Below are 22769 nucleotides of genomic sequence, written 5' to 3' on the forward strand. Positions count from 1 at the left end.
CACATGCCCAGAACCATCAGTGTCACACTTCCTAATTCCTATCACTGTATTTCATTAGTTCCATACTGTTTTACTAATCCTGAATCTAAACAGATTGGTTCAAAAGGAGATCCTTCTATTTTTAAAGTAGCTGGGGCTTCTGGGGGAGGGCCTTGCCTTGCAGCCTGAACCCGCTGATGGGCTGTTCTGGGCCTCAAGGCAAAACCTGCTGCTGGGGCTTCTGGGGGAGGGCCTTTCCTTACAGCCCGGACCCCGCTGATGGGTGGTTCCAAGGCTCAAGGCAAGACCTGCTGCTAGGGGAGGGCCTTGCCTTGCAGCCTGGACTTGCTGATGGGCGGTTCCCGGGCCTCAAGGCAAGACCCACTGCTGGGGCTTCTGGGGGCGGGCCTTGCAGGCTAGGGTGCTTAGCTAAGAAGCCCCCCGGCCCGTGGTGCATGGGCCCCCCGCTTTGCTCTTCGCTTGCCTCCCTGCCTTCGCTCGCTGCTCCTGTCCCGGGCCAGCCGGCTCCGCTCCATTGCTAGGCGCCTACGTGTGCAAATTAACCGCCATCTTTGTTGACGGTTAACCGCCATCTTGGTTGGCAGTAAATTTGCATATTGCCCTGATTAGCCAATGGGAAGTGTGTTGGAGGTACGGTTAATTACCCTATTTGTCTATTATTAGATAGGATATCTATATATAGATACAAAATAGATATGTATATATATAATGGACATGTATATATATAATGGGTATATAAATTATGTATATGTATATGTATGTATAACTCTTTTTTTTTTTTGCTTAATCCCTTCACTTTTCATCCAGCCCTCAAACCTTCCTCTCCTCTGGCAGCTGTCAGTCTGTTCAATTTGTTAATGTCTCTGTTTCTGTTTTGTTTGTCAATTTATTTTATTCATTAGCTTCCACATATAAGTGAGGTCATTTAGTGTCTTTCTCTGACTGGCTTATTTCACTTAGCATAATAATTTCCAGGTGCATCCGTGGTCCAATAATGCTCCATTGTGTAAATGTAACACTGCTTTTTTATGCACTCATCTACTGATAGGCACTTGAGTTGTTTCTAGATTTTGGCTATTGTAAATAACGCTCTATGAACATAGGGGTACATATAGTCTTTCGAATTAGCATTTGGGGATTCTTATAATATATTCCCAGAAGTGGAAGCAAAGGGCCAAAAGCAGTTCCATTTTTAATTTTTTAAGGAAATTCACAGTGTTTTCCACAGTGTCTGCAGCAGTCTGCATTCCCACCAACAGTATAGTGGGGTGCCCTGTTCTCCACATCCTCCCCAGCACTTGTTTGTTGGTTTATTGGTGATAGCCATTCTGACAGGCATGAGGTGGTATCTCATTGTGGATTTAATTTGCATCTCTCTGATGACTAGTGACATTGAACATTTTATCATTTGTCTATTGGCTCTCTGTATGTCCTCTTGGAAAAGTGTCTATTTGGATTTTTTGCCATTTTTAATTGGGCCATTTGTCTCTCTGATGTTGAGTTGTATAAGTTCTGTGTATATTTTGGAAATTAACCCCTCACCAGATGTATCATTGGCAAATATGTTCTCCCATTCAGTGGATTCCCTTTTCATTTTGTTGATGGTTAGTTTTGCTGTGCAGAAGCTTTTTAGTTTGATGTAGTCCCATTTTATCCTTTGTTTCCCTTGCCCTACGAGATATATCTGCGAAAATATTGCTACAAGGAATGCCTGAGATTTTACTGCCCATGCTTTATTCTGGTATTTTATGGTTTTTGTGATTTACCTTTAAGCTTTAAACCATTTTGTGTTTATTCTTGTGTATGGTATAAGTTGGTGGGTCTAGTTTCTTTTTCTTTTTTTTTTTTTTTTTTTTTTGCATGTATCTGTTCAATTTTCTGTAATGGGATATATTTTTAAAACAGTAAAGCAACTTGGGGAAAATGTCTTAAAGGATTTAAAGTGATAACTTTTTATCTATATGTACTCATACTTTCCATTTTAATTCTATCTAGCCTTGTCCCTTTAATGCCCTCAACTGAGCAATCACTGTATTTCCATCAGGATCCACCTTTCATAAATACTGCCAGTCCTGACTCTCCACACGAAGCTGGAGTCTTCACTTGCCTCCTTACCAGCTAAAACTCCACAGTTAATTGTTAAAATCACTTCTCCCCATTTACTCACAATTCCCCTACCCTTTTTATCTCATGTCAGTATCTGGCAAAATCTCAACTCTAGTTAATTCCATGTTCTCTCTATTTGTGAATGAATCTTCTCAACAGACTTTGCTGGTGAAAATTACTGTTGGTCTCATTCAAAATTTATAAGATCAGAAATATGTTTTGCTGAAGAACAAGTGCCCAGAGGAACACTTAGAATATAGAAAGAGCACAATAAATATTTGTTAAATACATCCATGTCGAATTTTCCATTAGTGTAGCCCAGCAAACCCACTGTTTCCTTTGCCTCTTTTCCTAGCCAAGTATGTCTTATTTTTTTCTCTCAAAACACTAACAGTTTCTTTTCATCCTAACTTTTAGCTAATGACATTCTTATCATTTCTCTGAGAAAAATAGGACACATACAAGAGAACACATATAAGCTCCCACTACTTCTAAACCTAAATGCAATGATGGTTAAAAACAAACAAACAAAAACACTAGAAATTATACATGAAAGTTTGATGATATTAAAATTATAGACATTTTTAAATATAGAAAATAATTTTAAAGAATAAATAAAAACAATGTTAAAAGATATATAAGTTTACACAAAAGCCTTTGAAAATTGTGCACAATAGAAATAATAAGCTAAACTACGTGAACATTTATATGAAAAATAGTTCAAGATGATAAATATGCACATAAAGAGTTATTTAACCTAATAATCAAAGTAAGTTTAAATGTTTCTCTTCATTATATTGATGATAATTAAAAATATAAATAATGCTCAGATTTTGTAGGGGGTCAGGCTGTGAAAATGCTCAGGCTGTGGTGTGGGGATCATGGGGGTTACCTGAAGTGCAGTGATGCAGTTAGTGTTAACTTTGCTGTATGTAAAGATCATAATGTCGAGACAGGCATAGTTGCTGCAAATATGGAAGGGAATAAATAAGAACCATCTGGGTAGCCAAACTTTTTGAGCTTGCCATTAAAGTAGATCTAAAGAATAAAGGATAGAGAAAGTATAAAAACGTTTTTTCCAAGAGAATATTTCATACATGACAGATCTGTGATTTGAACCCAGCTCTAGTTCAGTGTCCCATGTACATTCACAGTGGTAGATATATTGGGATGGGAAGGAAACAAACTTAAACTTCAGTAGCCTTCACTTAGGCAGGTACCTTCAAATGCACAGAGGTTGCCCTAGCAATGTGTGCCCATGGCACATGCTTCTGTAAAAATATTTTTAAAATGTTACAGTCCACTGTCTTTCTGTTCAGACGCCTCCTCCTTCCCTACTCTCCTTGGAGTGGGTGTGATCCAGATAGCCTTAACACTTCCCCTCAGCTTGACTAAAGATTAGACAATCTTCTCCTGACTCTACACACTCAACTCCCTTTGCTAGAGCATTTCTTTTAGAACTTGTAGGTTCATTCTCTGGCCCTTTGAAATGTAAACTTTTCTAAGAGCCTATTTTACAACCCATGAATGCCTTTCTCAAGGACCTAGGACCATTCTCTATTTGGAATGCAATCACCAAGGAAGATGGTATACCTGTTTCTTCATCTTTGTTGGGGGAAGGAGGGTTTGGATCCTTACTTTGGTGGACATTTGCTCTAAGGTGTAAAACTACTTTCTGTCATGCAGATATGAGAAAGTTTACTTTGCCTTTGGGGAAAGCCAATTAACAAACATGGATGACCTTCCCACCTCAGCGCTGAAAACTTCTTGTGCCACTTGTTGACTTCTTGTGAAGTCAAGTTATGTAATCTCATCGTATTTGTAATTTTCGAATTTTGCGATTTATTGTGATTTATGTAGTCACTTTGGAACTTAATTTAACAATTGTCATTATTCTTTCTTTTTCTTTCAGAGGATATGTCACATTTTATAAGCTTCAGACCTGTATATACCTCTGATTTTTCTTCTAAAGCATTGTCTTAGTATATCAGACAGCGTTTTAGAGAAGTGGACAGCTTATAAGAAGGAAATGGAGAAGGTTTCTGAAATTTCAGGGGGAAATGTTAGCATTTCAAACTTACAGGGCTGGTCAGAGAGTAGACATAGTTTTAGGATCAATGAAAGTGTGTGAGGAACACATAGTGGCAGGATTGCAGGAGGACGTTAATTAAGTACCTGAGGACTTGCAGCAGGACATCACCTGAGGCTAGTGTGGATGAGGCTTGAAGGCTGGACTTCATATCTAGGATAAAGAATAAGCATCTCTAATAGGGACAACATGGAAAGAGGGGGGGGGAGGCAACACAATTATTTATCATTTGAGTCTTTTCGGTTGCTTATTGCTAACAATAGATATTATAATACTGCATATAATGATCCTTTAGTGACTTGTTATAAAATGAAGCTAATACACTTCCCAGAAGTTCAGCCTGGCAAAGACAATAGTTTGAGATGGTCAAAACATTGAAAGCAGTGTTATTGGGAAAAACTTAAATGAAAGTATCACTTTCACAAACCATATTTGCCTTTAAAATTCAGTCATTTCTCAGCTTAGATATTTCCATATTGTCCATTTCCATCCAGGGACAGGGAAAGGTATAATAACAACAGGCTCAAAGTTAATATCATCCTAGGCATTAATTGACCATCAGTCTGTTTGTTCATGAGGAAAACTAACACAATATTATAATATAGTAATAATGATCACAGCAAGAGAGAGAAGACTGGGGAGAATATTAAATTATTCTGAGAAAACTCATTATAATTATATTTAAAGAAGATTAAATTTCCACCAGTTAAATTATTTATAGAGCCAAATTTATTGTTTTCACTATATCTGGTATCATGGTGACAAATAAGTTATTCTCAATTTTTAATGTATATATAGCATATAATAGCAAGAACAGTTCATTCCATGCACTGTTTTATGTGCAAACTTTATGTCTATTAAATTGGCATTTGGATAATTGTGCTCTGATAATTTGGACTTTTTATATTCATTGGAAAAAGAAACTTTAGCATTTAAGAAATAGCAGTAATGATCTCAAAAAGATACCTTATTGCATGGGCATATATTTTATTTCCCTTATTAGCATGTATTTTACACTCGATTTTTCTTAGTTGAGGCAAGTCTTGTTCGATCTGAAGATCCTATATTATCCTCAAACTTATATCTTGTTTTGAGCTAAAGATTGCATTCTTTTGAGCATCTTAGCACACCTTGTATTGCATATTGACTCTAACATTTGCAGTATCATTTAGTTATGTGAACTAACAACTTTTGAAATATAAATGAATATATTTATTTAGAAGCCTAGAGAATTGTTGGTGAGTTTATATCCAGCTACATCTATATCCCATCATATAAGCCTTTCCTGGTCATAAGCTATTTTTTTTTCATCATTTATTTATTTTTAAATATTTTTGTAAATTTATTTCAGAGAGGAAGAGAGGGAGAGAGAGATAGAAACATCAATAATGACAGAGTCATTGATCGTCTGCCTCCAGCACACCCCCTACTGGGGATGAGCCCCCAACACAGGCATGAGCCCTTGTCCAGAATCAAACCCCGGACCCTTCAGTCCGCAGGCTGACGCTTTATCCACTGAGCCAAACCAGCCAGGGCGACAAGCTACTATTTTTAGAGCTATAAGGCAAAAAAGACCTATGTGAGAAGTGGTCAGGATTCAAGGAAAATCAAGCAGCTCGCTCAGTCTTTTGTTTTTCTCACTTTTGATAAAAATATGGGAATAGAAAGTGTTAGCAGTCTAATTGTGCCACCACCCAAAGGAAAGCCCTAACACCCAGTACCTCAGAATGGGACCTCATTTTGAAATATGATCATTGCTGATAAAATTAGTTAAGATACATTTGTAATGGGGTAGGGTGGACCCCTAATCCAATACCTTGATTTCAAACTTCTAACCTCCAGAACTGCAAGACATTACATTTTTGTGGTTTTAAGCCACCCCAGTTTGTGTTACTTTGTTATGGCACTCCTAAAAACTCTAATAAAGATTTTGGTCCTAGAAAGTGGAGTCCTGCTGTAACAAATACATAAACATGTAGAAGTGCCTTTGGAAATGGGATATGGGTAAAGGCCTGAACAGTGATGGCGAACCTTTTGAGCTCGGCGTGTCAGCATTTTGAAAAACCCTAACTTAACTCTGGTGCCGTGTCACATATAGAAAATTTTTGATATTTGCAACCATAGTAAAACAAAGACTTATATTTTTGATATTTAGTTTATATATTTAAATGCCATTTAACAAAGAAAAATCAACCAAAAAAATGAGTTCGCGTGTCATAGGTTCGCCATCACTGGGCTAAAAGAATTTTTAGGTGCATGATAGAAAAAGCCTAGGGTGCCTTGAAGAGACTGTTTCAGAAATATAGATGGTAAAGGTGATTCTGTTACAGGATCAGATGGAGTAGAAGAACGTATTATAGGAAAACGGTTGAAAAGTGATCCTTGTTCTAAAGTGGCAGAGAACTTGTAAGCAATAAACCTGGGTATTTAGCTGAGAAAATTTCCAAGCAAAGTTTTGAAGGCATATCTTGTTTTTTTTTTGTTTTGTTTTGGTTTGGTTTGGGTTTTTTTTTCCTTGCTGAAAAATAGTAAAGTGCAAGAAAAAAAGAGATAAATTGAAGAAGGAACTGCTAAACAAAAATAAACGAGCACATGATGATTTGGGAAATGCTCAGCCTATTCAAACAGTGTGCTCCGGAAACAGTGCAGAGTGTGGCTAGCAACAGTTTCCTAGAGAGATTAGGTATGTGCTTTATGGGTCCAATCAAACATCTCAGCAGAAGCAAGGGATAGAGATGTGGTTATCTAGGAAAGTTCTGTGGAAATCCCTCTTGTCTGATGGCTTGGACTCCCAGGGATTTTACACAGGAGGCTGACAAAAATGTTTGAAACGTTATATCAGAAGAAACACTGCCAGCCTGGACTGAAAGAAACAGAGATGGATGAAATGAAGAAAGGATGAGACCAAGGCCATCACCAATGCAGAGGCCTGGGCTGTTAAGACCTCTCGTTTCCTGAAGATGAGCTGCTGCCCAGGTACAGAGGCGGGGCCACCCCTGCAGGCCTAGAGAAGAGCCATCCAGCCACAGACAATTATTTCTAAGCCTTAAAACCTCATTGAAATTGACATTCTATGTTGCCAACTTGCTTTAAACCAGTGACCTCTTTTTTTCCTTCCAATTTCCCCCTTTACGGTATGCCGGTAATTTGTTTTCTGGCTTCAAAGGTTTACAGATAGAGTGGAATTTTGCCTCAGGATGGAACATAAAATTTGACTCACCCACCTGGTTTAGACAATATTTATTTAAGGTTTAGAGTCATGCAGGAAAGAGTGAAAACTTTGGTGGTTATTGGGACAGGGTGCATGTATTTTGCAATGGGAAAGAAATGGATTTGGGGAGGCCAAAGGGTAGACTCTTGCGGATTGAAGTATGTGCCCCTCTCCCCCCCACAAAAAAAGAAGATATGTTGACATCTACCACAGATTGTGACCTTATTTACAAATTGGCTAATTTCATGTGTAATTCGTTAAGAAAAAGTCATGTTGGGGTAGGCTGGACCGCTACACCTATTATGACTAGTGTCCTTATAAGATTATGACTATGTGAGAACAATGTCACCTAAGGAGATTATCATAGAAGAACAAAGGCAGAGAGATTGGGAGATCTGCAGCTGCAAACTAAGGGATGCCAAAAATTGTCAGCTACCCACCAGAAGCTAGAAGAGGCACGGAAGGATTTCTCTACAGGTTTTAGAGCAGTGATGGCGAACCTATGACACGCGTGTCAGAGGTGACACACGAACTCATTTTTCTGGTTGATTTTTCTTTGTTAAATGGCATTTAAATATATAAAATAAATATCAAAAATATAAGTCTTTGTTTTACTATGGTTGCAAATATCAAAAAATTTCTATATGTGACATGGCACCAGAGTTAAGTTAAGGGTTTTTCAAAATGCTGACACGCCGAGCTCAAAAGGTTCGCCATCTAATTCCTTGATTCTGGACTTCTAGCGCCCAGAATTCTGAGGCGATACATTTTTCTATTAAGCCACCCAGCCTGTAGTACTTTGTTACAGCAGCCCTGGGAAAGTAATACAGAAACTATACTCTTCTATTATGAAAAGAAAAAAAATTCATGCAAGAAAGTTGATGTGTGCCAATAGGAGCTAGTCTTAGTAGAGGGAACCAATAGGGATACTGGTAGATGTAGACTGTGGCAGTGAAGAGAGCAAATACCCTGTCTAATGGTTATAATCTTTATTAACCTCCTGGAACATGAAAGTTTGTCAAGAAAAACTGAATATTTTGGAGGTTTTAAATGAGATGTTCTTAATTGTAAATTATCAGTTTAAAAAATTACCACAGATCATGTCAAATAAAACAGAACTCGGTGAATATTTAGGTCATAGATGAATGACTGGCATCTTCCAAAACTAGCGTTTCAGGACTAGGTAATCAAAATAGCCCTAGATCATGACCATAGCCATTAGAATTTGCTTTTGCTATACCGCAAAGATAATTTTAGCCAACCCTTTAAGTCACCTTGTCTGAAGTTTTTCTACCTGTGTTTATTATTACAGGCTTGTACCATTTTTATTAAAATTATTTCATCATAATTTTACTATTATTTTCTGCTGATGGAAGCAAGATATATGTAAGAATAACAGTTTGTTAATTATCAAAGATAACTATGGAAAGTAAATTCAGTCCTTAATTGTTCTTATTTAAAGCAAAGCTCAGCAATTTTATTTTGAGCAATAATGTCCAATTCAGGCTTTACACTATTAGATTTTTGTAGTTTTGACATAATTTCTGCTAAGGGCCGGTAGAATACACTTTGGCTTAATTTAGGTCAGCTGGACTCAGGGGGCCGGCAGAGCCACTGCCTGGGGGCGGGACTGCCGGGGTCCAACCCCAGCAGGTCCAGGGGTCCCCAAAGGTGTGGACGGAGTCGGCGAAGAAGGAATGACACGGAGACAGCATTCAGTTGATCAGCAGCCTAGCCAGGATCTCTAGCCCAGATCTCCAGCCAAGTTCTGGTCTGGATCTCCAGAGAGGTTCTGCTAGTTTCTGTACAGGATCTTTTGCCATGTTCTCTCCAGCGAAGTTCTTCTGTATGTAGGTTCTGTGTAGGTTCTGTCTGTAGGTTCTCTCTTCTAAGTTCTGTCTTGCTGTAATGTTACATCTGTATTTATACCAGTTGATTCAATCCTATCAATCTCTATTACAAAGGTTAGGGCGTTTCTTATCTCCATTCCAGGGAGTAAAGATTATGTAGCTTAAGCATGATTGTTCATAGTTAAAGTGATTAATTACCCGCCTGGCACTTAGTTGAGGGGTTTTATTCCCTCCCTAACTTCAGGGGAAAATCCCTACCTGGGGATTCAACCTTTCTCGGAGAGGTGACCTTGGTTAAAACACAGCGCCAAGAAGGTGAGCAAACATATTAAGAACCATATGCCATATATGCCAGGTCCCTTGAAACAGCAAGGATGGACCAGCTCCCGGCACGGGACCAGTCAAAAGATTGGACACCACCCAGTTTGACTCTCCCGCCCAGTGTTAAGGGGATGGATCTCATGATGTCAAAGGCCCACACAGATGTGATGTAACTTCCTGTAACTCAAGTATATAATAAAGCAGCTTTCGGAGCTGGCTCTCTTTCTCTCTGTGTTCTGCCCCTCCAGGAGGGCAGACTCTCTTTGCCTGTCCCTGCGGAGGGCAGGCACCACACCAGCCCAAGCTTTTCATCTATTTTATGTCTGTCTTTCATTATTTCTCCATCCCGAAAGCGCCTCCTAGATTGCATGAACCAGTTCAAGTCTCCTTCTCTGTGCGGCGCGGGAAGAAGACAGCCCCAGGTAACCGCCTGGTATAATTTCTCTTTTTTTTCTAACTCCAGTAAATTCATTGAATTTTCTGAATTGTCTATATCAACAACTTCAGAAATGTTGAAAGTACTGTTTAAACCAGTGTTCCCAACTAGGGGCACATGCCCCACAGGGGGGAACTTTGACTTTTAAGGGGGGCAATTTGAGAATGAGTTATTAACAGTAAATTTTTTGCATTTCTTATGGTTTTAGGGGCCTCATATAGAGTATATAAATATATATTCTGACATATTTATGCATTCAGTTATCTATTATATATTTTGAAACTTTATTTGCCATTTTTTCTATAATTTCATATTATTATTACTTTTTAAGAATTTCTTAGTGATTTCTTCCTCAGTACTTCAACTGTCCTTACGTTCTTTTATTTTTCTCTTTCATGGATGCCATGTTGATGGAAGCTTGTTTAGGCCAAGTTAATGGCCTTTTAGGCTTCCTCCATGTGAATAGGAGTTTACTTTTTGAATAAGAATTATATGGCACAGGGAGGGCATCAGGATTTTAGAGATGCTTAGGTAGGGCATAGCCAAAAAAAAAAAGGTTGGGAACCACTGATCTACACAGAAGATGGTCATGATGATATGATTTGTCGATGGCTTCCTATTAAACACTGCCTCCTGTCCATTGCAGCCTCATTCACAACCACCTTGGCAAGTGATTTCCTATTAAAAATCACCTGCTGCATTTTGTATGCCTGCAGAAGGCAAAATGTATTTTTTAACCGATAAAAAATGCATACTGGTTAGCAATGTGATTTTCTGCAATGGGATAATGTTTATTATGAGTAAATTTGTAGCTCTTCAAACATTAATATTCAAACTGGCCATAAAAATGAAAGGTTAAATATTAATTCAGTGTTCTCATTTTGAATTGTTAAGGAAAAATCCAGTGTCTGGCAGCATTTCATTTCATTTGGTTTCAAATCCATTATGCTAATAAATCAGCTTTTATTTGTGTAACATTGATTGGTCTTTGTTTTTGGAAAGAGAAAATCAAAGAACTTACAACCCCCAGGAAAAGAGAGAAAATAAATGAAAATAATGTAAAACCAAATCCCAGCGCAAAAGCCATTTATACTACGGTTGAAAAATACTTTGTAAATGAAAACATATTATTTATTACACCTGTAAAAAGAGAACAGCATTTATAGAAACTATTTATTTGCCATGTCTTAATACTTACTGAAGGAGAAAGATTTATGGATTTTTCTCATAAGGTTCCAGCAGCTCTCTGTCTGTCCTGCTATGAGCTGTTGGCAATTAGCAGGTGGTCAGTAACTCCTCTAACACTTCCATTTCCCTAGTTCCATGAATATCACCCACTATAATTCCCCTATTACAAAGACCCAGATCCCACTATAAAAAGAGCCATGTTTACCTGCCTATATATCAGGCTCTGATTATCAGCACTTCTAAAATGCTCATTTGCTTTTGATTGCAAAAACATCCATAGATATAAAATCCTTCTAAAAATTAACAGTTATGTATATTCTGGGCTCATACTTATGACAAAGCATGATATCTTTATTCTACAACTATAAGAATAAAAGGGGATCTTTCTCAAAATTCTATACTATTTACTTAACATGTTGATTTTTCCCAGCCCACCTCAGGGTACAGTTATCCTCTAGCAAATATCTCCAGGAACTGTGTACTATCATCTCCCAGTGACCATCACAGGAGGATTCTAAGGGCACCTTTTGCAGTGCTTTGCTTCTTGATCATACAGAGCTTACAATTCAGATGTTTGACAGTATCTCTGAATGAGGCTCAACTCTGTGTGCTTGGGTTTGCATGTCATTATATAAACATTAAGATAGATTACAATATGTACAATACTCTTTAAGAGATGGATGGGTGGATGGATGGATAGATAGATAGATGATAGATGATTGATAGATAGGTAGATAGATAGCCTTCAAAAAAGGAAGAGGAAGGAAGGAAGGGAGAGGGAAAAAAAGGGAGAATAGGAGAGAGTGAGTGAGGGAGGGAGGGAGGGAGAGAGTGAGTACATAGCTCAGGTCATTTTGACTTCTTTGAGGTCTTGCCCATTATATTAATCTCTCATTGCATATTTTGTTTGGTATCAATTTTTGTTTTTTATTTCTTTGGTTTCATCATGGAGGAACAATTTCTCCTCTACCATTCTAAGTTCTTTGGGCTGGTTTAAGAATTAAATTGGCATGAACAGATTAACAATCAAACAGAGCTTACATTTTGTACATATGGGGCCTCCATAAAAATAGGAGTCCCATAGACAGTCAGGCAGTTGAGGCTTTAATGCCATTCTGAACTAAAGAGAAAGGGTAGGAGTATGGTGCTTCAAATGCGAGAAAGGCAACCTGCATGGAGATGCAAAGACAAATGTTTAGTAAATAAATGTTTGCTGGGACACAGAAAGTTGGTCTCCAAACCCTGCAGAGCTCCCCCTACCACTCCTAACCCATTTTTTTTTTTTTTTTTTTGTATAGTTACCTCTGCTGATAACTCTCTTTCCTGGAATAGGCCTTTTATCTAAATTCTTTTAGGCAATTAAGGGGAAGTTAAAAAGCTCTTCCTGAGATTTTTATTTCTTGAAAATAATTAGCCTAATACAATCCTCATGTCAAAGAGAAATATTTTGGAGTGGAAAATCCTGCTCCTTTACAGTTTTATACCCACAGATCCTGTTCTCCCAACCACTTTGGATTGATATGCGTGTCTGCAGGTGGTCTGTCAGAATGGTTGGAGGAGTTACTTCCCAAGCTGTCACCTCTCAAAAATACAATCTATCTGTTAACTCAAAGCAACACATGAGCATGTGTCAGGTTCTTCCCTTGTGTTGTAAATAGACTTTCAATAAAGTGCAATGACTATAAGCCTTTTCGGCCCATCTAGGGATGTAGACCTGAAACTTCATTAAGAAATAACAATAAGAATCAAAGTATAAATCAAACTTTAGTTTAAAAAATGATCATTCTATCTGAAAAAAAATAAAATTTTCTTAATCCTTAAATGGAGAAGAAAATTGAAAGCACTTTATGCTGAGAAAGCACAGAAAAATTTTGTTCATTCAAGTTAGAGCTTATTCTTTAGGGGTTCAAGGTATAAATGTGGAGAAACAAGAAAGAGGTGAGAGCGGCTATAAATGAAACCCTCATCTTGTTGCATTACTGATCTTTGTTTCAACTTTCAGTCATTCCAGGGGCCATAGAAGCAATATTGGATAGTTTCACAAGGCAAATATAGGACGTGTAGAGGTTACAGGTTGAGTAGAGATCAATTAACATCCTACCCTAAGTCAATCAGTGATTCTTTGTTCCACTTTCATTACGTTTTAGGAATATGGACTACAATGCAAAGAGAAGCTTATGATATTGAAAGGAATTTTTAGGGGTAAAATAGGAGTTTTTAGGGGTGAAATAGGCTGGTTTAGGAAATTTTAGAATTTAAGGGGTCCATGGGAAAAAAACACAGGGCTACAGAGTTGCAAAAGGGTACATTTCCATAAGACAAGGGAGCTGGGAGAAGTTACATTTCCATAAAACAAGGGAGTTGGGAAAGGCAGCAGTTATGTTTCCATAAGATAAGGTAACTCTGGGCGCAGCAAAAGGTCTACTAGTATATTTACAAAATAAAGGAGGAAGAAAGCCCAGAGGGAATAGGAGAACAATGAGGGAGGATGGCCTCATATGTCCCCTGTGAGTTTTGACCTTTGAGCTCAGGAGTTGCTATAGTGACCAAATCAGAAGGGTATAGTGACCAAACATAGGGGATATCAAGGCACAAGGATCTGCAGTCTTTATAAACCATAGGGAAAAGGGTTGCAGTGGGACTCTGTCCCCCTCCCAACATGGGAGTCTGTGCTGTGAGATTCTTTCCCCCTCCCCATGTGGGAGTCTGTACTTGTTCTTTGATAAATTTCCACCTTTGCTATACCACCTTCCATCCATGGATTCATTCCTCCTCTCCATCAGACAAGAGCTGGGGAGACCATCCTGCCCAGGGAAACGCTGCACGTTTCCAGTCTAAAATTCCCATATCAATATGATGAGGCCATCCATTTAAAAACAAACAATTAAGCAATGAGATATAACTCCAAATGTGAACATAATGGCATAATTATACTCCGAGAACATTTTCAAGGCTTGACATGTACTAAAAGGTTCTAAACCTTAGGAGAGTGATTAATATATTTTGCATTATAATCTTTTCACCATTGGAATCATTTCAAAGATATGAAATTATTAGAAATAAATATTATACACAGAGTTAAAGAGGATTGTTAGGCAGTAAAAAGGACTGCATAAGAATTTGAGAACCTCAGTATAATATTGCTAAGTGTGGATTTAATTGATTTGGTGTTAGAGGATACACCTTCCCATTAAATTGTGCTGTCATTCACATTCATAAAAATGTGAGAATCCTGCCGAAATTGTTTAATTAATAGTCTAAAATTCCACTCTTGAGAAACACTCACTTTCCCTCAATTCCACTATAATATCATGCTATTATATACAGTTGCCTTAGGATTTAAAGTCTGCTTACTGAGAAAATTGTAAACTCCCTCCAGCTTCCTTATTACAAATCTTTCCATCCTATATAGAGCGTTTCTCATGCTTCTAGGCTGTAAAGCACTCTTGGGGGAACGGTAGAACACCATATAAACAAACATATGTTTTTCTAAAAGAAAAGTCCCTGAAAGTTTTTGAGCAATTTTCCTACTTATTTGTGCAGATTTATCCTTTACTATTACTAAGGACTATAATTCACAAAGAAATAAAACAAAGTGGTTTAGTTCTTTTAATTCATTTCATGTTCGTTCATCCACAAGCATTTCCACTGTTCTGTATAATTCTGTAGACATTAAATAATAGTTGTGATTAAATAATGCATCCTCAAGTGGACTGTACCCATGGGTTCTGGGAGCCTAGGATAAAAGAAGTATATTTTATTGATTTTTTAGAGAGGAAGGGAGAAGGATAGAGAGTTAGAAACATCGATGAGAGAGAAACATCACTGATCAGCTACCTCCTGCAGGCCCCCCACAGGGGATAGAACCTGCAACCCAGGCATGTGCCCTGATAGGGAATGGAACCGGTGGCCTCTTGGTTCCTGGCTGCACGCTCAACCACTGCGCCACACCTGGCCGGGCCAGACATAATGATTCATGGGCAAAAGGCTAAAGAAATCTAATTTTTAAGTACAGTCCTTTATCTGAAATATGAAACTTCTACAGCTTCTGCTATTTCTGATAACAGTTTTCAAATACTAATGTTATATATATTACTTTAAGAGTAAGCTATTGTGGAGGCAATTCAATTTATTGGTTCACGTCATCTGGTGATATTGGCAAGCTCAGTTATTGTAGTTGGTAAAGGAAGATTAAGAAAGGAATATTATCTTACATACTGGAGATCAAATTAAGATATATGGCAAATTGGTGCAAAGAGTAAAACAACTTTTGTTGTACTTATATTTTCACTTTTGTTACTTCTGTTTGTATGTGTGTATTTTGTCCAATTCTTTCAAAATATTTCATAGAAGAAATGTAAGAGGTAATGCTGTTTAATAGATTCTGAAATTGTATTACTGAATGGAGTCATATTCAAAATTTTCAGAGGTGGATTTTTGGGTTCACTGCTTTCTGAAATGAATTCAGGGCTGTCTTGAATCTCAGGCAGGATAAATGAAGCCGGTACACTTGAGAATAGATAGATGACAGCAGGTATTTACTACCTGAGTAGTTAAATAGATATTTGTAGACCAATTTTCTTTTCACTGTGCTTAACCAACAGTAATTTATAAAGTGTAGCCATCGATTAATTCAAATTGCACATGTCAGGTTGAACAAAATATTATTTTAACAGCTTCTAACACTGACATTTAAAATGTGGACTGTCTCTTAAAGAAGCCAAGTGGATTGGGAGGCTATTTTAAGGTATTTTAAGTAGGAAAGAACTTTTATATCAGAATCTTTTAAAAAGAGATTTTAAACATATTTAAACTTTAAATTGATTTTTAAAAATACAGACAACAAATTATATTAACTATGTAGTGTGATTATGCTCATTTCTCTTTAATGTGTTAAATCAATAGCCCTTGTACATATACAGTAATATGTATTTATATGTGCATGCTTTCATTATATACATTTTATGAATATGTTTTAAAAGTTTGATATTTTCTCATCCTTTATAATAAAAGAGAAACATGCAAATTAACTGTCCCTCCACTATGCTCAAGCCATGCCCACCAGCCAATGAGGAACAAGTATGCAAATTAACCCAACTAAGATGGAGGCAGCCAGGCCAAGGAGCTGGAGCAAGTAGGAGGCTTGGGTTGCCCCTGGCAATGGAGGAAGCCAAGCTTCCCACCTGCCCTGGCCGGCCCTGGAATACACTCAAGGATACAAAGTTTCAATTAAAGAAGATAAATAAATCCCCCCCAAAGAAAAGAAAAAAAGGAGAGGCTGGGAGCTTGGGTCACCAGGGGGCATGGCCAGCCTGAAAACAGCCCTCAGCCCCTCACCCAGGCTGGCCAGGCACCCCAGCGGGACCCCCACCCTGATCCGGTACACCCTTCAGGGCAAACCAGCCAGCCCCCACCCATGCACCAGGTCTCTAGCCTATATAATAAAAGGGTAATATGCAAACTGACCCTAACAGCAGAATGACTGGTCACTATGACACACACTGACCATCAGGGGGCAGATGCTCAATGCAAGAGCTGCCCCCTGGTAGTCAGTGTGCTCCCACAGGGGGAGCTCTGCTCAGCCACAAGCCAGGCTGACGGCTGCCAGCACAGCAGTGGTGGCGAGAGCTCTCCTGCTTCCTCAGCAGCACTGAGAATGTCCGACTGCAGCTTAGGCCTGCTCCCCTCTGGCAAGTGGACATCCCCCCCCCTCCCCCTGAGGGCTCCCGGGCTGCCAGAGGGATGTCTGACTTCCAGCTTATCTATACTCATTATAGGCCATGTAATTTTGATAACTTTGGTTATTTTAATTTTATTATAATAACTACATTTTTGATATTGTGATAGTAAACTAATATGGTAATAAAGATTAACACATAGGAACTTAAATACATGGTATAAATATTTGAGAATGATAATTATAATGTCTCATAGTTGTATAGTAAGTTTGACTTAATTTCAGACCAACTATTTTAATTTGTTTTTTACTTCTAATATTTCTACTTCAGTAATTTCATGTATAAAAATAGTATGTGAAATAGTAAAAAGCTGATAAAATTGTTCAGAAAATACTGAAATGCATAAATAATTTGTTAAAATAAATAAATGGTAGTATTAAAAATCATTTTCTAAAAGAACATGAAGACTAGTTCATTGAATAAATTGTAAGGAACTAATTAACTGGTCACAATATCTAAGTTCAGACTAAATCTCAAAACTGTTTATTCAAGTTGTAAAAGTTTTTGATCTTTCATATAAAAATATATGACTTGACATTACATGTCTCTCTGTTCATTGATTTCTCCAGTAATCCCAGTTTAGATTTTCATTCTGCCATTTATCACCCAACACTCATTGGTCTAGAGGTCACAGATGGTGTGCTAAACTTAGAGCCACTAGCTGTGCCTACAATGCCCACAGCAGCTAACTAGATCATTTGGCATTAACCTATCAACAGTAATGTACTCTATTCAGCCCTGTTAAATATAAAGTCCAAAAGACATGTTAATAAGATTTATCTCTAAATTTAGGCATGGTTTAACAAGGCCTTGATTGTATTTATAATGTGGTCTGATTTGGCTTTCTTGATAATCCACTAATGTTTTATGGCACTAGATAATTTTATTTAATAAAATTATTATCTTGATAAGGAATAGTGATTATATATAAGGTAATATATATATATTAGGTAGTTTGTCTCATGATGGCCTTTAATTCTATTAAATTGGTATTTTTAGTAACCATGTTCTAAGAAGCTAATAAAATTCTGTGCAGTTTATCCAAATAATGCAGAGCAAACTTTATCTTTAAATGAATGGCTATTGACCTTTAACATGAAAATCACTACTCTGAGAAGAGTAAATGTGACAGAAAATGAACATATGAGATTTTGTTGCTCAAAGTGTTTATCAAAATGTTATATTTTTAAGTGGAAGCACAGGGTCAAGCACAGATAACAAATTTTATCACATTATTAGACATAATTAATTTTCTCTTTATATTGTAAATAAAATATAAATGTATTCATCTTTTATTTTAATGATAATACATTTTTAGAAAGTCACAAAATGGCTAAAGATATGGCAAAGTTAAGAAAAAATCAAAAAGTGAAAGTATTCATACAAATAAATAGGTCCTATTTCTTTAGACATAGTTTTCAGTATATAGATCCTTCACATTCTTTGTTTTAAGGCTGGTCTCTATTTTTTTTATTTTATTTTGACAATGTTTAATACTTGATTTTTTGAGAGATCTACATTCACAAGATTTGTACATGTAAATGAAGCATTGCTCTCCAAATATCCTACTTCTTATGATTCTTTAATTTTTTTTAATGTCTCAGTCCCCATCATACAAATCTTCCCTGAGTATCACAACTCCTATCATCAAAGTGCCAGAGAATGTATCCTACCGATCCTTTCTCAGAGTGTACCTTTGTTTTCATGACTGGGATGCATTAAAATTGTAGCATAATAATCTCCAGGTCCATCCATGCTGTTTCAAAGGATAAGAAATCCTTTTTTTTTTTTTTTTTTTTTTTTTTTTTTTTTTTTTTTTTTACAGCTGCATGGTATTCCACTCATCTACTGATGGGCACTTGGGCTGAATTGAACATAGGGGTGTATGTATCCTTTGTGACTATTTCAGAATTCTTAGAATATATTCCCAGAAGTGGAAGCACAGGGTCAAAAAGCAGTTCCGATTTTCCATTGTATAGGGAATTATATAATTCTCTAGCCCATTTCTTTATTGTTGCTTAGGAACTAAGAATGATTTACCTTTCCTCTGAGTTGAACTTTCAAGTTAGTAAGAAGAATGTAAGTAATATTTATGGCTTCTCACACCACTCAATAGAGTTATCATTAAGCTTGAATTTATAACTCTAGTTTAATGACAGATTTGTTATTTTCAGAATGAGATGTCAAAAGAGTGAGTTGGGTGTTATATAGGAAAGAAGTGATTAACAAGACTTCAGGCAGTGCTCTTATGAAGTCTTCAGTTTCACAATGTCGTGTGAAGCACATTATATTCTACTGATTGGACTCCTGTGATTGCTGTGAAACCATACAGAAAAAAAAAAATATATATATATATATATATATATATATATATATATATATATATATGTATATATATAGAAATCCTTTTCAATATATACATATATATTGAAATCCTTTTAACATCTACAGCTTTTTCTGAAGAGCAGCTGCTTTGATTCTATTCCTCTCTAATTTTACTTTGCTTCTGCATTGGAAACCTCTAAATCTCTGCCTAGAGATTTTCCTGGCATCGTGAATATATTTAGCAGATTTTGGATTGCTTTGTATGGAGAATTTAGAATTTCTGTCATTAATGTTTGTCAGCCATATAAGAAAAATAATTTAAGTTGGGAGAGAAAACCTAACCTTTGTGTTATTAAAATATTTTTACTGTCAAGGATATTTGTGTGCGTTTTGATGCCCAGATGAAATTTTTTATTTTCTACTGTAACCAGCACAATTGAGCAAGCATGAATCATGGGATATCATAAAAAAACTTTATTCTTTCCCACTGACCATTTAACATTTATTTAATAGAGAACATTTTTGTTATGATAGTGAGTAGAAAACTGTGGGACAAGTCATTATGTGTTTTTTTTTTAATTTTTATTAAGATATAATTAACAGATACCATTATATTAGTGTCATGTTCACAGCATGATTTGATATTCATATGAATTGTGAAGTGATCACCACAGTAAGTAAAATTATGGATAGAAAATAGGAGGCAATAAAATATTTCTTTGACTTTGTAGTAGCCCAAGATAGCCTCAGATACTCTGCCTAGGCAAGGGTTTAAACTTGACTCTCAAGTAAGACATTGTCTGCCTTTGCCGAGACTCCTCACTATTCCCTTCCACCTGTAACTTACATTTCACAGACAATTAAGATTTCGTTACTCTAGCTGCCGCTCTTTCCTCAGCTCTTCAGGAAGTTTTTCATTCTCCTTTATCATCTGAAGATTTAAGGGGATTAAATAGTAAGTCTGAAATCTTTTTTATATGTTTCATGTCTGTCCATGGGAAGTATAATTTGCCATGATGCTGATAATGATACTTTCTAAAACATTCTCTCTCCTTTCTCCCCTCCCTCCCTCCCTCCCTCCCTCCCTCCCTCCCTCCCTCCCTTCCTTCCTTCCTTCCTTCCTTCCTTCCTTCCTTCCTTCCTTCCTTCCTTCCTTCCTTCCTTCCCTCTTTCCCTTTCTCTCTCCCCTTCTCTCCACCCCTTTCCATATTACCACATCCCAATAGTGGTAGAAGTTAGTCTTAGATTCTTCTGGCCAAAACCTAAAGCATTCCACTGAACGTGGGAGATGAGTACCACTCTTTCTGAATTGTCTCACTGTGCCCTCTCATTAGCTGTGAGGTGGGCATACATTCCTGTTTCTCCTCATGAATGTTGAAACACACAAAGTAATTTTCTGCAAATATATTTTTCTTTAACTTTCCCTACAAAATCTATTTTTAAATGATTTTTATATGCATGCAGTTAATGAGAGAAATCAAATCATCTCAATAGTTTTAACTTTTTGTTTCTAAATCTGCATATTGGTTCACCTCCCAACTCACTTTGATATCTTATATATGACACATTTTAGGTACCAGTTGAAACTTTCACTTTAACATATTGTAACATTATCATGATAATTCTTTTGTTTATGGTGTGGTTAACCAATCATTTGAAGTCATAGAAAATTGCTGTGTGTGCTTGATTACAACTCATGTCGACACCCTTCTTATGTTATCTATAATAATAGAAGCATAATATGCTGAATGACCTTCCAGACATCCTTCCAGATGACCTTCCGGACAAAGCTAGGGCTGTGAGGGCCAAGGAAAGCTGCCACAGCTGCAAGAGCTGAGCCCCTTGCACAAATTTCGTGCATTGGGCCTCTAGTCTTCAATAATATTATATGTTAAAGTAAAATTGTTTTATATTTAAACCAACTTTAGTTTTATAAATTTCAATCATTTAAATATCTTAATGTAAAGATGGACATTTTAGGTCATTAAACAACTAGGAATTACTGAATTATGCATAAAAGCAAAGAACATAAACTGAGGAGAGTCCAAGAAATTATTATAACTTTACTTCATTAAATCCAATATTATTCATTAACATATACAGCACATTATGCATCTAAATTCTGGTGTTTCTGCTACTAAGCAGGAGACCTGTCTCTTTGCTAGGAAGCTGTACCACTTCGAAAAAGTATGATTTAATGTGTTGCAGTCAAAAAAGGTAGTTCCTGTGAAGCTTCCATTATTTTGTGAACATTACCTAATGGTATAAAAATCTGAATAGAATATCTACAGGAAGGGAACAGAAGTCCAAGGAAAATATTAAATATTTTCCATCTTTATATGGATATTACTCATTTTCAAAAAAATTGTCATTTCTATGAGACTGTGGATTTCATAATACACTCATCTTCCTTGAGATAAGAACAAGTTTGGGCATTGCCCTTGGGTAAGGTTATCAGCCTGTTTGTCATTGTTACTGATTTGATATTTTGCTGCTTTTATGCAAAATATTTTCTGTTTCCCTAAAATATATTTTACTGGTGAACATAACTCTTGCAAACTAAGTTTATACTTTGCTGGGGAAGAATTTCCTAGTTTACAAAAAGCATTACAGGTATTTTTGCTTTGTCATGAAAATAAGCTGAGATCCATCCCCAAATTATGAGGTGTAGATGCTCCAAATGGAAGGATTTTTCTGCAGGAGAAAGGGTTTATTAGCCTATTTTGCTTACTATAAAAGTTTGACTAAAATATTTAATTATGATATTCTGACATTCTAGTCATTTTGTGTATATTAAAAATAAACAATTGAGCTGTCAATTTGTTTTTGTGGGTGGGGTTCTGTAAAGCAATTGCAAATGTATTAAACTATGCCATATGATATATATGATTATTTAGTACTTGTAAAAATAAGTTGGGATATTTTAAATAAATATGAAAATGTCATTTACTTTAGATGATATAGAGAAAAATTAAGGAGTACCTGACTAATATGGCATCTAAAGTGATCCTTTTAGCAAGATGAGAAAATTATTGAATTATGAAACACATGTGGCCATAGTCACTAATCTTAAAGTGCTGTCAGTCTGTGGCCAAATAAATCATTTTAAAAAATGTAAATTCTATAATTTTAAAAGGATCATTTAACATATATGCTATAGCAAGCTTAAACTTTTAAGAAATGTAAATATACAAGTGCAATTATTTGTAAGCGGCTAGCTTGGGCAAATTTTAAATTGCCACATAATTTATAATATATGATTCATAAATCATATTAATGATTTTTTATTTTGAAATATAAAACCTGTTTTTTGCTAATCTTGACTTTGTTCTAAAATAAAAATATTATCTATAATAATAAAAGCATAATATGCAAATCGACCGAATGATTGAACAGCGGAATGACCATCCGGGCAACCTTCCAGACGAAGCTGGAGCTGCGAGGGCCAAGGCAGCCGGGATTGTGAGAGCCAAGGCAGCTGGGGCTGCGAGGGCCAATCCTTGCA

The 22769-nt window shown here is 36.6% G+C and overlaps 1 pseudogene; it reads left to right on the forward strand.

Annotated features, from left to right (window-relative positions):
• The first annotated feature begins 7331 nt into the window (after positions 1–7331).
• The window catches only part of LOC132233844 (ATP-dependent RNA helicase DDX54-like), a 104152-nt pseudogene continuing 88714 nt past the window's right edge, over positions 7332–22769 (forward strand).

The sequence above is a fragment of the Myotis daubentonii genome, chromosome 4 (assembly GCF_963259705.1).
Source record: "Myotis daubentonii chromosome 4, mMyoDau2.1, whole genome shotgun sequence".
In the NCBI taxonomy this organism is placed as follows: Eukaryota; Metazoa; Chordata; class Mammalia; order Chiroptera; family Vespertilionidae; genus Myotis; species Myotis daubentonii.